A 12,133-nucleotide genomic window follows, 5' to 3' on the forward strand; every position below is an offset into this window, starting at 1 on the left:
GTCCACTACTTAAAGATATTCAGTTTACTGTCACAGAGGAGAGAAGACCCTAGAACATATTCACATTTAACAAGCTGGAATCAAATAATTTTTTACTTTTGTCTTTAAAAATTACTCAAACCGACTAATCGATTATCAAAATAGTTGTCGATTACAGTTTTTTCCAATTGCTAATGTAGCAGGTGCAGATTAACGACAGAAGGATGAATCTGGTGCCACATATTTTAATTGAAAGAAAACACAGTTTCTTTAATTAACAGAAGAAAGAGAATATAAATCTCACTGTAGTTTCCACAAGTGTAATGGCTGCCGACATTAACAGACGATTTTGCTAAACTAAAAAAAAACAATAAAACCAAATTAATATCACAACAGTGCCTCTTTGTCCACTTGAGGCAAGTAGGGGTAACTGCAGCCTGGAGCAATGGGCGTGGCAAAAGGTGGGCGTGTCTAAAGGTTTCTCATTGGTGGAAAGAAAGGTAGGGGGCGTGGCAAAAGGTTTAGCAAAAACTGGCTGTTCCATCTAAAGGCGAGCCATACTCTTAATCGCTATTGGCCTATAGATTAATAGAAAGCGATAAATTAAACACATATTCCTATAAAATCAATTGAAATTCATCCCATGTAAAAACAGCGTTAATGATGTAAAGAATATTATTTTAAATTACTTTCGAAAGTACTTTCAAAATGGCTTACTGACGTAATCACCACCACATGTAGGTCTTAGTTTATCAATAATCAAATACAGATTACAATTATTTTTGAGAATACAAACGTCTCTTAACACGGTTAGTGGCACTTGCTGTTCTTAAGTTAAAGTCATTTAAAGTCAGCTGTATTTGTTAACATTAGTGAACTAACAAGAACAAACAACGTACCTTAACTAACCAAGTTTAATAAATACTGTATCAAATGTATTGCTCATAGTTAATGTTAGTTAATACATCAGTCAACAAATGAAACTTTATTGTAAAGTGTTACACTAGAAAACTAGGTTTTGCCTGATAGAGAAAAATAAATATGACAAAACCATTAAATTATCAAATTTAAAAATTAGTCAGAAGAGTTAAGTAACCTTGTTTTAAGTGCCATATACCAATTAAGCAAACAGACACAGCTTTATCCACTAAAACATTTATTTAGCTTTCAGTTTCAGTCACCAATTCAAGTAAAAGGATAGATAGATAGATAGATAGATAGATAGATAGATAGATAGATAGATAGATAGATAGATAGATAGATAAACCACTCATTCATTAATTCATTCTGTAGTAGCAGTCCATAAAACAGAATCCAGCAAACTCTTTGTCTGAATAGAAAGCTGTGAAGATGCCCTTCTTTACAAGACCACAGTATCTACAGCATCACACATCTGCTGAGCTCCAGCTCCACTCCACAGACTTTCAGTCAACCACACCTACACAAGAGAAAAACAAATGTTGAGAGATTCAAAAAAGAAGTAACCAATAAGTGGAATAAAATATCCAATAAAAAAAGAAGCGCAAGTGTCTGAGAGAGCAAGTCTGCAGCCAGACCCTTCTCCATTATATTATAATAAAACTGTACTACTGACTCTACACCGAGTACCAAAAGTACATATGCTTCCTGTGCATGGTTTCTAAAAGAATGGAATCAGAAAAAAGTTGACTGGCACTCATCTATACCACAGGTTATACTAATATTTACATTTACATTTTTTCATTTAGCAGACGCTTTTGTTCAAATCGACTTACAAATGAGGACAAAGTGGAAGCAATCAAAAACAACAAATAGAGCAATGATATATAAGAGCTATAACAAGTCTCAGCTGAACACAGTACACGTAACAAGGGCTTTTAAATAATATAATAAATAAAAAGAAAACAGAAAGAATAGAAAAAGAATAGAGCAAGCTATTTCGTTCATGTGCATGTACCACTCCAACATGTTGGATTAACTTCAAAAGAGTGAATGTCCTTCGAGTGCACTTTGGGCAATGGTACAGTCAAGGAATGAGGATCTAATACAAGAGGCAAATCATTCAGAGTAGAGTTACTGACAGTGCTTGTCTCCATCTTCTAATGATGACAATGTTCCTCTGAAAGGAAAGTCAGTGTCTTTCTCAGGTGTGGTGGATATGCAATGTTGAAAGCAAAATAGACACAGAAGGTTGTTATGAAGGCTTCATCAAGGCTGGTGCACGGACACACATCTGTTCCATCTTCTGTCACCACACCCTCCTCCTATGATTGCCATTTTACAGTCAGTATCCATCAGGTGTATGTTAGGAAAGGTGTAGCTGGGTCCCCCTTTCATAAAATAAATAAATAAAAAGAATAACAACAACAACAATAATAATAATAACGAGAGAAAAAAAACACTTTTCAGATTCATCAGATTCTGTTCCATCCTCTTTGGCTCAGACAGTGTAGCTACATACACTGCAGAACTGCAGAAACAATCAGAAGGTAATGTATAAGGTTCACAATACGATGCATTTCATGTTCTTGTATAGACTGTTAAATCTTACATTGTTTTCTAAAACTATTGCTTTAAATTTTTAACAGATGGGCTAAAAAGGTACAGAAGAATAAAATATTACCTAAAAAGATTTGAAACAAGATATTTTACAGTTGATGAGTTTTTTTTAATATACTCACTCCAGCAGGTGTCCTTAAGTATGTGTATTTTTTGAGTACATCCTCCACAGACATTCCTTCCGTGCTTTCTCAGCGTCTCCAGGAGCATGTTCCTGTCGTGTGGTCTTTGACCGTCGAGGGGTCTGGATGTGTTTTCTGATACTCACTTTGTAGCACATTCACATGTGCCTCAACAGACACTGAATCCTCCCCAACAAGTTTCCTTCATCAGAACAACAGAAACAGATCATGCTTAGACCGTGACAGATATGAAAAATATCTAAATACTTACTGAACAAGGTGTTTTAGATATAAAAAATAATAAAAACATTGAACTGCATAAACATTAAGATGATGGTCAGGCAGTGAAGAAGTGGAGTACATACAAAAAGGATTTAAATATCTGTAGTACATTATCTTCCTTACATTAACCTGCACTAAGTGAAAATGTAAAATTGATTAACAGTGCAAAAATAAATTATGCACATGGCAGTGTGCTTACATATTCTACAATAACCTGCCAGTGGAGCACGTTCTGCTTTACATTTCAGGTTTAGGGATGTGTCAGATGTGCTCAAAACACAAACTTGACTGATTGTCATTTTCCAGCAAATAAAGATTACAACATCTTGTTACTACAATATTGTGTGTGATTATGTTGATAGAGACAAATCAATGGTTTAAAAACAATTTAACTTACACAGTCATTTATTTCTATATTTCTCAGGAAAGGGTTCTTCACAACCAGTGTGTTGACAGCATGAATTTACTCTGCATTAGTTGGAGACCTGGCAGAAAGGTAGAAACAAACTCTAAATTAGAGTTTTTTTAATTTTTATTTTGTCTAATCGTCTTCAGATTGTGAATTGATCATAGTACAGTTGCAATAGAGGTGGTAATAATTATTATACTTACAGGATGTATTCTGTACTCTATTGTACAAAAAGGACGCAGATATAAACTATCATCTCTGAAGGATTCGCCGTCGATGTCATCGTTTTGTCTCACTGTACATATATGTCTGTCAACAACAATAAATTAATTACTAAAGCTGCAAGATATAACACAAAGGAAAAATTATGATCGTATTGTAACAAACTTATCTTAATATACATATTTGTGGTATATAAAGTATAGATAAACGTATAAACGATGAATAATTGACTCACGTCTTATCGCCGCCACCTTGTCTAAGGAAATTACATAAATGTATATTTACTGCTGATTGGCCAGCACAGTAAAACTCCTTTCACCAATGAGAAACCTTTTGGAACGCCCCTACCTATCGGCGCGCCCATTGCTCCAGGCTGCAGCTACCCCTGTCTCACTTGAGGTGATGGCTTGCTAATGATATAGCACTGATGTCATAGCTGACACGAATCAAAAAGAGGAGAATAATCGCTAGCTCTGTTAGCTGTTTGAGCTCTTCAGATCGCATAAATCAGTGCAAAATGAATAGAAATGTTATTCTGTATGACGAAATATTTTACAAACATGTCATAAAATTATTATTTCTCCAAATGTGCGCACCATTGGACTACAGCCCTGGCGGATCGTGGATATTGTATGTATACGAACACAAATAAACCGGAGATGAGATGAATGGCTGCTGTATGAGTGATGATTTCTATTCAAAATAACGAACGTTATTTTTATTATTATAATTACTAACGGACGTTTACCGTACCCGCGAAACCGTGAACGGCTAGTGATAACATTAACTAGGTAGAGGTGACTTGAGTCAGCGGCATGAATTTACCGTAAACCAAATTAACCTGAAAAACATGAAGTTTAGTACTGTTTTCCGAGCTCACTCACTTTGGGCTTGTAGTCGAGGCCGTTCGCGGGCATCAGGAGGAGGGCTGCTGTCTTGACGGCGCTTAAAAAAATGGCCGGATATCCATTTTTTAATCTTGATGCAGTCTGTTGCGTGTCGTTCATGAACTATTCGTTCATTTTAGTATGACTCGGGACTACCGAGTTGTCTCAGAGAGTAATTCCTTCATTTTGTGTTTACCGCACATGCGCATTACGCACCATGTGGGTTCTGAATCGACAGGTGAGGTCCGAGTCTTTTATTCTTCCTGTCAGTCCCATAAGACGGAAAACGACGGAGACGAAAAGGGAAAAGATTAGTTCATTTTGCTGAACGAGACTCAAAGATCCGAGTCAGTAAAATGATCCGAACTTCCTACTAACTGGCAACACCGCAAGCAATTGGTCAACACTGACAGTTGCAGCGCAATATGAAAGACTTCGTCTTTGGTTTAACAACAAACAACCTATGAAACTAATAATGAAAAATATGAAACTAAAACGACATAAACTTAATTTAAAATGGCTTAGGAACTGTAGGCTATTTAGAGGTGGATAAACTCAATTTAGAGGTGGATAAACGCACTTTCCGAATTTTGGGAATTTTAGCCTCCACTACATCCCTGCCTATATCTATTACAAATCAGCAGAGTTTGATGCTTAAAACTTCTGCCTGTTATTTTTTCCTAGTTTGCAGAACCTATTCTAATGGGGGAGACATTTTTCTCAAGCTATGGGGCCACTATTGCACACATGGAGACATGGGTAAACGTTCTCAGAATTAACTTTTGTTTTTTTATGTGACGCAGGGGATGGTGGATGTGTACTTTATCAGTTAAACAAATCATATGCAAAATAAGAAACTTGTATAGCTTACTATTTGATACAAATGTTGTATTATTTAATTAACCAATTTTAAATTTTTATCAAGTTTTACATTTTGTTCCTGAAATCCACACTTTTGGAAACAAGATAATCAAAGGTAATCAAACCAAGCACAACCTAATAAAACATGTTTCATGGATAAAGGGTTTTGTAAAAAAGATCATGTTGGTGGATATTCTACTCATATTAAAAACATGTGCATCATTCTTGAATGGCTTATTCTGCAGTGGGTATAAACAGGAAGCAAGTTTCTTCTCCAAACATTTAGACTGATTTCATTGAGTTGGTTCATGGTGTATAAATCTCTGTTTGCAATTTCTTGATCATATATACATTTACTTTAATGTATTTAATAATTTACTTACAACAGAAATCATATAACATGTGCTTGATCATTGGCTTGATTGTGTTGATCAGTAGGCCTACCCCTAAACACATATACAAAGTTTTTACACCCTTGTGTAGCTTTCACCTGTTTTTGTTTTTTTCAAAACATGACCATGTATTTTATATTTATACAGATGTGTAGTAAATTACATTTATGTAATGCCTTCACCACATCTGTTATCTTTAAATGGATTTTGACTATATTTGATAATTCCAATTCAAGATATCTTTAAATATTATTTGCCTAGTCAAAATTCCAATTCAATTTTGATGAGGCCAAACATATTTAAAGATATCTTGAATTGGAATTATGACTAGTCAAAACTCAGTTGAAGATATCCGAAAACATTTTTCAATGGAAGATTATGACTAGTCGTAATAGCATTGTAGATATCTGGAATGTGTATTATGACTAGTCAAAATTTAATTGTAGAGATCTTCAATGCATATTATTACTAGTCATAATAGCATTGTAGATATCTTAATTCCAATTACGACGAGTCATAATTGCAATATATATATATCTGGAATTACAATCGTGACTATCCAAAATTATATTATGGATATTCAAAACCAAGTTTTAAATGCTAAAAGGGCTTGCAATAGTGTAAAAGTGGTAGGCTATACAGAGAGGACTTAAATGGGCTTTTGTTCTGTTTTATATCAAAATGTTGAGTCGTGTTTGCTGTGGATTACATTTTGTTAGCCTTTAATTACAAATGAACACATGTATAAGCCTTATGTCAGCCGTTCCCACATTTGATATAATGTTAAAATAATCAGAGTGTCTATGTAGGCTACACTAAATGCAAGCCTGTCTTGTGGTCAGAGAAAACTTACACTATCTGCCCACCAACATGTGATTGGGATAGTTAACACTGATAAACGACGCTATATCAGTTTCAGTTTCAGTAGAGTAGTGGTAAGAGTGTTTTTGACGCAATCGACCCGAGTTTGCATCCACCTTTTGCCAAACATATTTTCTCCTTTTTCTAATAAAATTAAATTAAAATTCTATTCAATAAAAATTAAGGAATTAATTAAAAAGTTGAAAATATATTTGGTAGGGTTAGGGTAGGAGGGAGGGCTTTATTGTCCCAGTAAGGTGGCATCCATTTAAAATTTGAATTAAAATAATAATTCACACTTAATACGTTATTATTGCATACTGTTTTATAATGTACTACAATACTGAAGTGCAGATAATTGCCACTATTTGAAATAACTAGTATAAATAGCAGAAAATATTGGTATTTTAACATAGTGTAAATATAATCCATTGCTATTTGCACTTAGTGTAAATAGTATCTATCGCTAAGAAAATATGCAATTTACACCTAGTGCAAATAGCCGCTGCCTAAAAGAACACATTGGCGCTCATCACTGAACACAGGATCTCTTGCTATAATACAATACAATACTCCCACCTTGTGGGCTATTTATGGAAGCTCGTTTCCGACACTAAATGAAGAAATTAATTAATTAATTAATTAATAAAGAAATAAAGAAAAAAGCTACTTTTTATCTCATAGTTATAAAATGTATATCTCGCATTGTGTATATATCGCAATTCTGAGAGAAAAAGTCTGAATGAATGGTAAAATAAAATAAAATAATGCCTACTATTATTTTTTTAGGCCTACCTTCCTACCTTCCTTTAAAAAAAACTTTGTTTTTCATTGTCTAAATATATAATTAATAAATTCATATGAGCAGTTTGTGATTTTCTGCCTTTATTGAACATTACACTGCATTTGGTCTGTTTGCAACATGATTCAATTAAAACACAGCGCTCCAGTTTGCTCCCAAACACCTACCTTGAGTTGTAATCATGAAGACCTTGATTAGCTGGTTCATGTGTGTTTTAAAATAGAGTCAGAACTAAATTCTGCAGGGCTGTGGACCCCTGGTCTAAGCACTCTGAAATATTAAGCATGCATGTGCTTCCGCATTAGTCAGATGTAAAGTGTTAGTTATGCAAGAGCCTTACTTCAACATTATCAAATGAGTCAGATCATCTCAAGATGACATGCTGAGCATCAGCATAATCAGACTAAGTCTACATTAATCCGGATACATTTGAAAACAGCATTTCCATTTTGAAACACTCTCCATCCACACGTTTTCCAAAAGTTTCTCGTTCACACTGAAATGTAGGAAAATGCTAAATCATTATACTGTGCTTCAGTAAAACATAATAAGAGCTCTTCAAGATGATGCAAAGAGACCAAATATTAACTTCTTAAAGTTATCATGCTCTTATTCTGGCATGATCATTTTATTTGCAAAATATCTCACCACTTATTGGTGCATCCAGATCACACCCAATCACCGGATATTCCAGAGAAATATGCGTCGTTGTTTTAAAATAACTCCACTTTCTCAGTCCACACTGTAACATTCTCAAATGTATCCACTTGGAAGAGTGTCTTCAAAAAGCTTGATTTTCGCAGGACAAAAACACCATCTTGGTGTTAACAGAAAGGCTGAAACCCAAATGGTAGAGAAAAAGATTCATTTTCTAATGTAGCCGGATAAGTGTAGAGGTAACCTCACTCTTCTTGATATACACTGCCTACCCACTTCCATGATTTAGGACGAGCAAGAACAACAAAACTTCTGCCTTATTGTTGTAAACATATTGAACTATAACTGCAGCTTTTATGAACACAGCAGATGTCTTTGATATATCTGGTCGTGCAAGTAAAACATGCTGTTGTTGCAATTGATAGACAGTGTTGGTGAGCTGAAAAAAAAAGAAGCTGGACGGTTCAGAAACCGATAAGTTCAGAAACCAGGGGCTGCATTCAAAGAGTAAAGGAGCTCTTTCAGTGAACAGGCTTGGCACCATTGATTCGGCTCCACTGAATCAAGAGAGCCCGCTGTGGAGCACTGCATAGATGCCGCACTTCGAATGTTACTCACTTACGCCCCCTAGCGGCACGGGTCAGTCGTGTTCCACTAATTCGGTATGGGAAGCTCCAAGACATGGCGTTAGGTAGATACAATTCATCCTGGCCAGTACGGTGGGGACTTCCCCTCAATGAATACATGCGACAGAGAACCCCACCCATGCAGCAACAGGATTGGGGTCTACAGGAGGATTAGAACGGGACGTGGAAGGTGGACATTTCAGTAAAATGAGATGATTGTGAGTTTCGGGACGTCAAGTACTTGTAGGCTATGCGTTAAAACAAAAGCCGTTTAATAAAATTCGTGAAGCCGACAAAATCATATTGATGGTCTATATGTCGTTATAACTATAGGGATGCACCGAAATCAAAATTTTGGGCCAAAGCCGAAACAGAACATTCTGGATGCAACTGGGCGAAAAAAATGCTTATTTTCCGCTTTCTTTATCATTATTTTGGAAGCCCTCGGATGCCATTTTTCTGTAATATCGCTTTGAATCACAAGACGGCGCCAGTGTTCTTCTCCAAATTGTGATATGAAAAAAAGTCACATAGGTGCATGTTATGATTAACAATAGTTCTACAGAGCTGACCGCACACTGACCAATCAGAATTAAGTATTCCAGAGACTCGTGTGATATTCTACATGCACAGAAATTTTTTATATTCTTTTTTAATTTTTTTATACAGAAGCTACATCGCAACATCATGCTGCAGTATCAAACTGCTTGTACTATTACTAGTAATAACAGGCTTAACTATTTATAACACAGACCGAATCCGAGAGCCTTTCAGTGAAAATCATTTTATTTTTCAACAACAGTGTAGGCCTACAGTTAGATTTGTTACTTCTGCAATATGACAAAACTGAATGGACAATTTACAAAATATATAAAATGCCTACTTTTTGCTTTTAGCTATACTGAGCACTTCACTGGGAGACAAAATAAAAATAAAAAACATTACAAAAGGTGAGGGGGAGGACTATCAAAGGTAGTTAAACATTATAAGTAGTTCTAGCTGAGAATCAATGGTTTTATTTAAACGTTTTTAAAACTTTTTTTTTAAAAGGAACACTCATACTCACATATTTAAGAAACAAAGACGATTTAAAAATTGTAAACACTAGAAGAACTAAATCCTCTTCTTCTGAATGGTCAAAGTTCTGATTAAGATTTCTCCTTAAGAAGCCATGCTTTCCATTAAAAACACCAGAGATACAAAGTTGTAAACATTTATGCAGGCTATAGAACATCACAATGAATCCAAAAGCAGAGGCAGTGTCACCTTTTTCTCAGTTCCCTCGGTTAACTTTATTTTGCACCTGCGATAAAAATACCATAAATGTCAGTTTCTTTTTAAGTGTCATGAATTAAAATAAAATGGATTATTCTCACCTCTGGCTGCCTCTGGGTCGAGACCCACTGGCCTGTGAAGCACGCAAAAGACAAGACAGACAAAATTGAAAAGGTGGTAATTTCCTGAAGAGCAGAAAAATAAATAGACGTGATGTCTAATTATTGGTCTAATTGCACCACTGGAACAGATGCGGTCACATTATACAAAATGTGTGGCAAAAAGGCTCAGCTGTCTGTTGATCACAGATCACACAGAAGTCATTGTCAAAGCAAGCAGATTTCTGCTGGTCACCGTTCCAATTCCGCATTACCAAAATAAACCTGTTGTGCAATCTGGATGATGAAATCTTTCTATTAATGCAAAATTCCTGATTCCATGGATTGAAATAACTGGATTTGGCCTGCAAAAAATGTGTATGCGGCTTAGCCTGAATATGCTCTTAGAACAAAATGCATTCGTTTTCTTCGCCACTTACTTGGACTTGTTCCCTTTGCAGCGGCATTTCCGACCTATTAGAAACAAGCCAGAAATATGATCTGAACCATTGGTGGTTTATTGTAACATACAAGAGAAATGCATTCACAAACATACTGTTTCAGAGATTACCTAGGTTGCTGTTACACATGAAGAAAAAAAAAAAAGAAACAAACACTGTTCTTAACGTCAGGGTTTCTCATTAGTAATGTATATGGCTTGATGGGGGTTCAGAGTAAGAGTGTCAAAGGTTAGACTGGCTGCTTTTACCCTGTATACCATAAGTCATGATGCAGTGTTGGGTGTCATAGAGAGGTTTAAACTTAGAGGGCATGAAAGACATGCTGGCTTGCAACCAGTCTACCCTCAGTAACCGATATTTGTTTATCTGCATGTGTGGATACATTCTTAGGTGAATATCTACAAAAATATGCCAGAAATTTGATGGCAAGTGCTACACAAACGTATGATAACTCTTAAGTCTTTCTGAGAGCAGTACACAGATTTGACACTCACTGACAATGAGGAAGATCCCCATCAAAAAGAGGATCACAGCAAAGATCATACCACCGATCCTCAGGGATTCATAATCTGGAAAGAGGAGTCAGAAGAACATGTATAAATGCAGAAGTGATGCATGTTTTCATTTAATTAGAATATGTTAGTAACACAAGATTCAAATGGGAAACATTCAACAGAAGCTTAAAATATAAAAAAAAAGCAAAAAAGAAAGAAAGGTTTTATTTGTGGCAAAACAATACACAAATTACAGAATCATAAAACAAAACAGCCCTTTTGTATCAGGTGCACATAGAATCTGTAGAATTGGTGCTCATTCACAAAGTTCTACACCCCACTCATTTGTTTACTAATATTTTGGCTTATAGGTCAGGTAAACTCCCAAGTGTCTACTATTGTACTTCCATGTAACAAAATATGATGGATTTAACCCTAAAATCATCAAAGAAAATGTGAAAAGTTCTGCAGATTCCAGTTTGTCCTGCGTATGAGTGCGAAGGTCAACACAACATGCACAAACAAATCTACTAAGCATAATGAAAATAGCTGAAGAATGACTTTCCTGAGAAAGTCTGGAACCACTAAACTCCCGTGTGTACTTAGTAGTTTGATTTCTAAGTAGGGGTCTGCATTGAGCTTTTAATTTTAATTGGGACATATATATGCACTTTTGTGTCTTACAGAAGCTTAGTCCCAGGGTGAATATTTTCCATTTATTTTGGGAAAACAGTAGTGGACACGCAACTCTCGGACTTCCCAGATGTTTCCTGAAGAGGGTGATGCACTTTGACCCTGAAAGCCCTTGTTTTGCGCTATGTTTTGCATTCAAGCATTTTTCCCTTTCAGCTTTATAAAGTCAACCAAGAGATTTCCTTAATCCTTACAAGTTTGTATACTGCCCGAGCAGCTATAGTCCATCTGTACTCACCATAATGAAATGGCTTGTCGTGCTCTGGTGGGAGAAAAAAAAAAGAAAGACAATGTTTAGAGTCAAAACTCTGCAAAGAGAATTTAATATGCTAATGACAACATTCTAGTACCAGAAAAAGAAAGAAAAAAACCCTCCAATATTCTGTTCATGTCTACAAGCCATTTCTCAAATACAAAATGCTATGGAAAAACAGGTACTGTATGGAATGTACCTTAAGAGGATAAGCTTTCAGA

At 35.6% G+C, this 12,133-nt stretch overlaps 1 long non-coding RNA gene across 1 annotated transcript; it reads right to left on the minus strand.

Moving 5' to 3' along the window:
• Nucleotides 1–9,406: 9,406 nt before the first annotated feature.
• LOC132103632 (uncharacterized) lies at nt 9,407–11,922 on the minus strand. Its single transcript, XR_009423421.1, has 5 exons — nt 11,898–11,922; nt 10,967–11,041; nt 10,452–10,485; nt 10,015–10,046; nt 9,407–9,941 (listed from the first exon to the last, which is right to left on the minus strand). It is a non-coding gene; the product is annotated as an uncharacterized LOC132103632 (long non-coding RNA).
• Nucleotides 11,923–12,133: the final 211 nt, after the last annotated feature.

Source organism: Carassius carassius, chromosome 24 (assembly GCF_963082965.1).
Source record: "Carassius carassius chromosome 24, fCarCar2.1, whole genome shotgun sequence".
Lineage (NCBI taxonomy): Eukaryota > Metazoa > Chordata > Actinopteri > Cypriniformes > Cyprinidae > Carassius > Carassius carassius.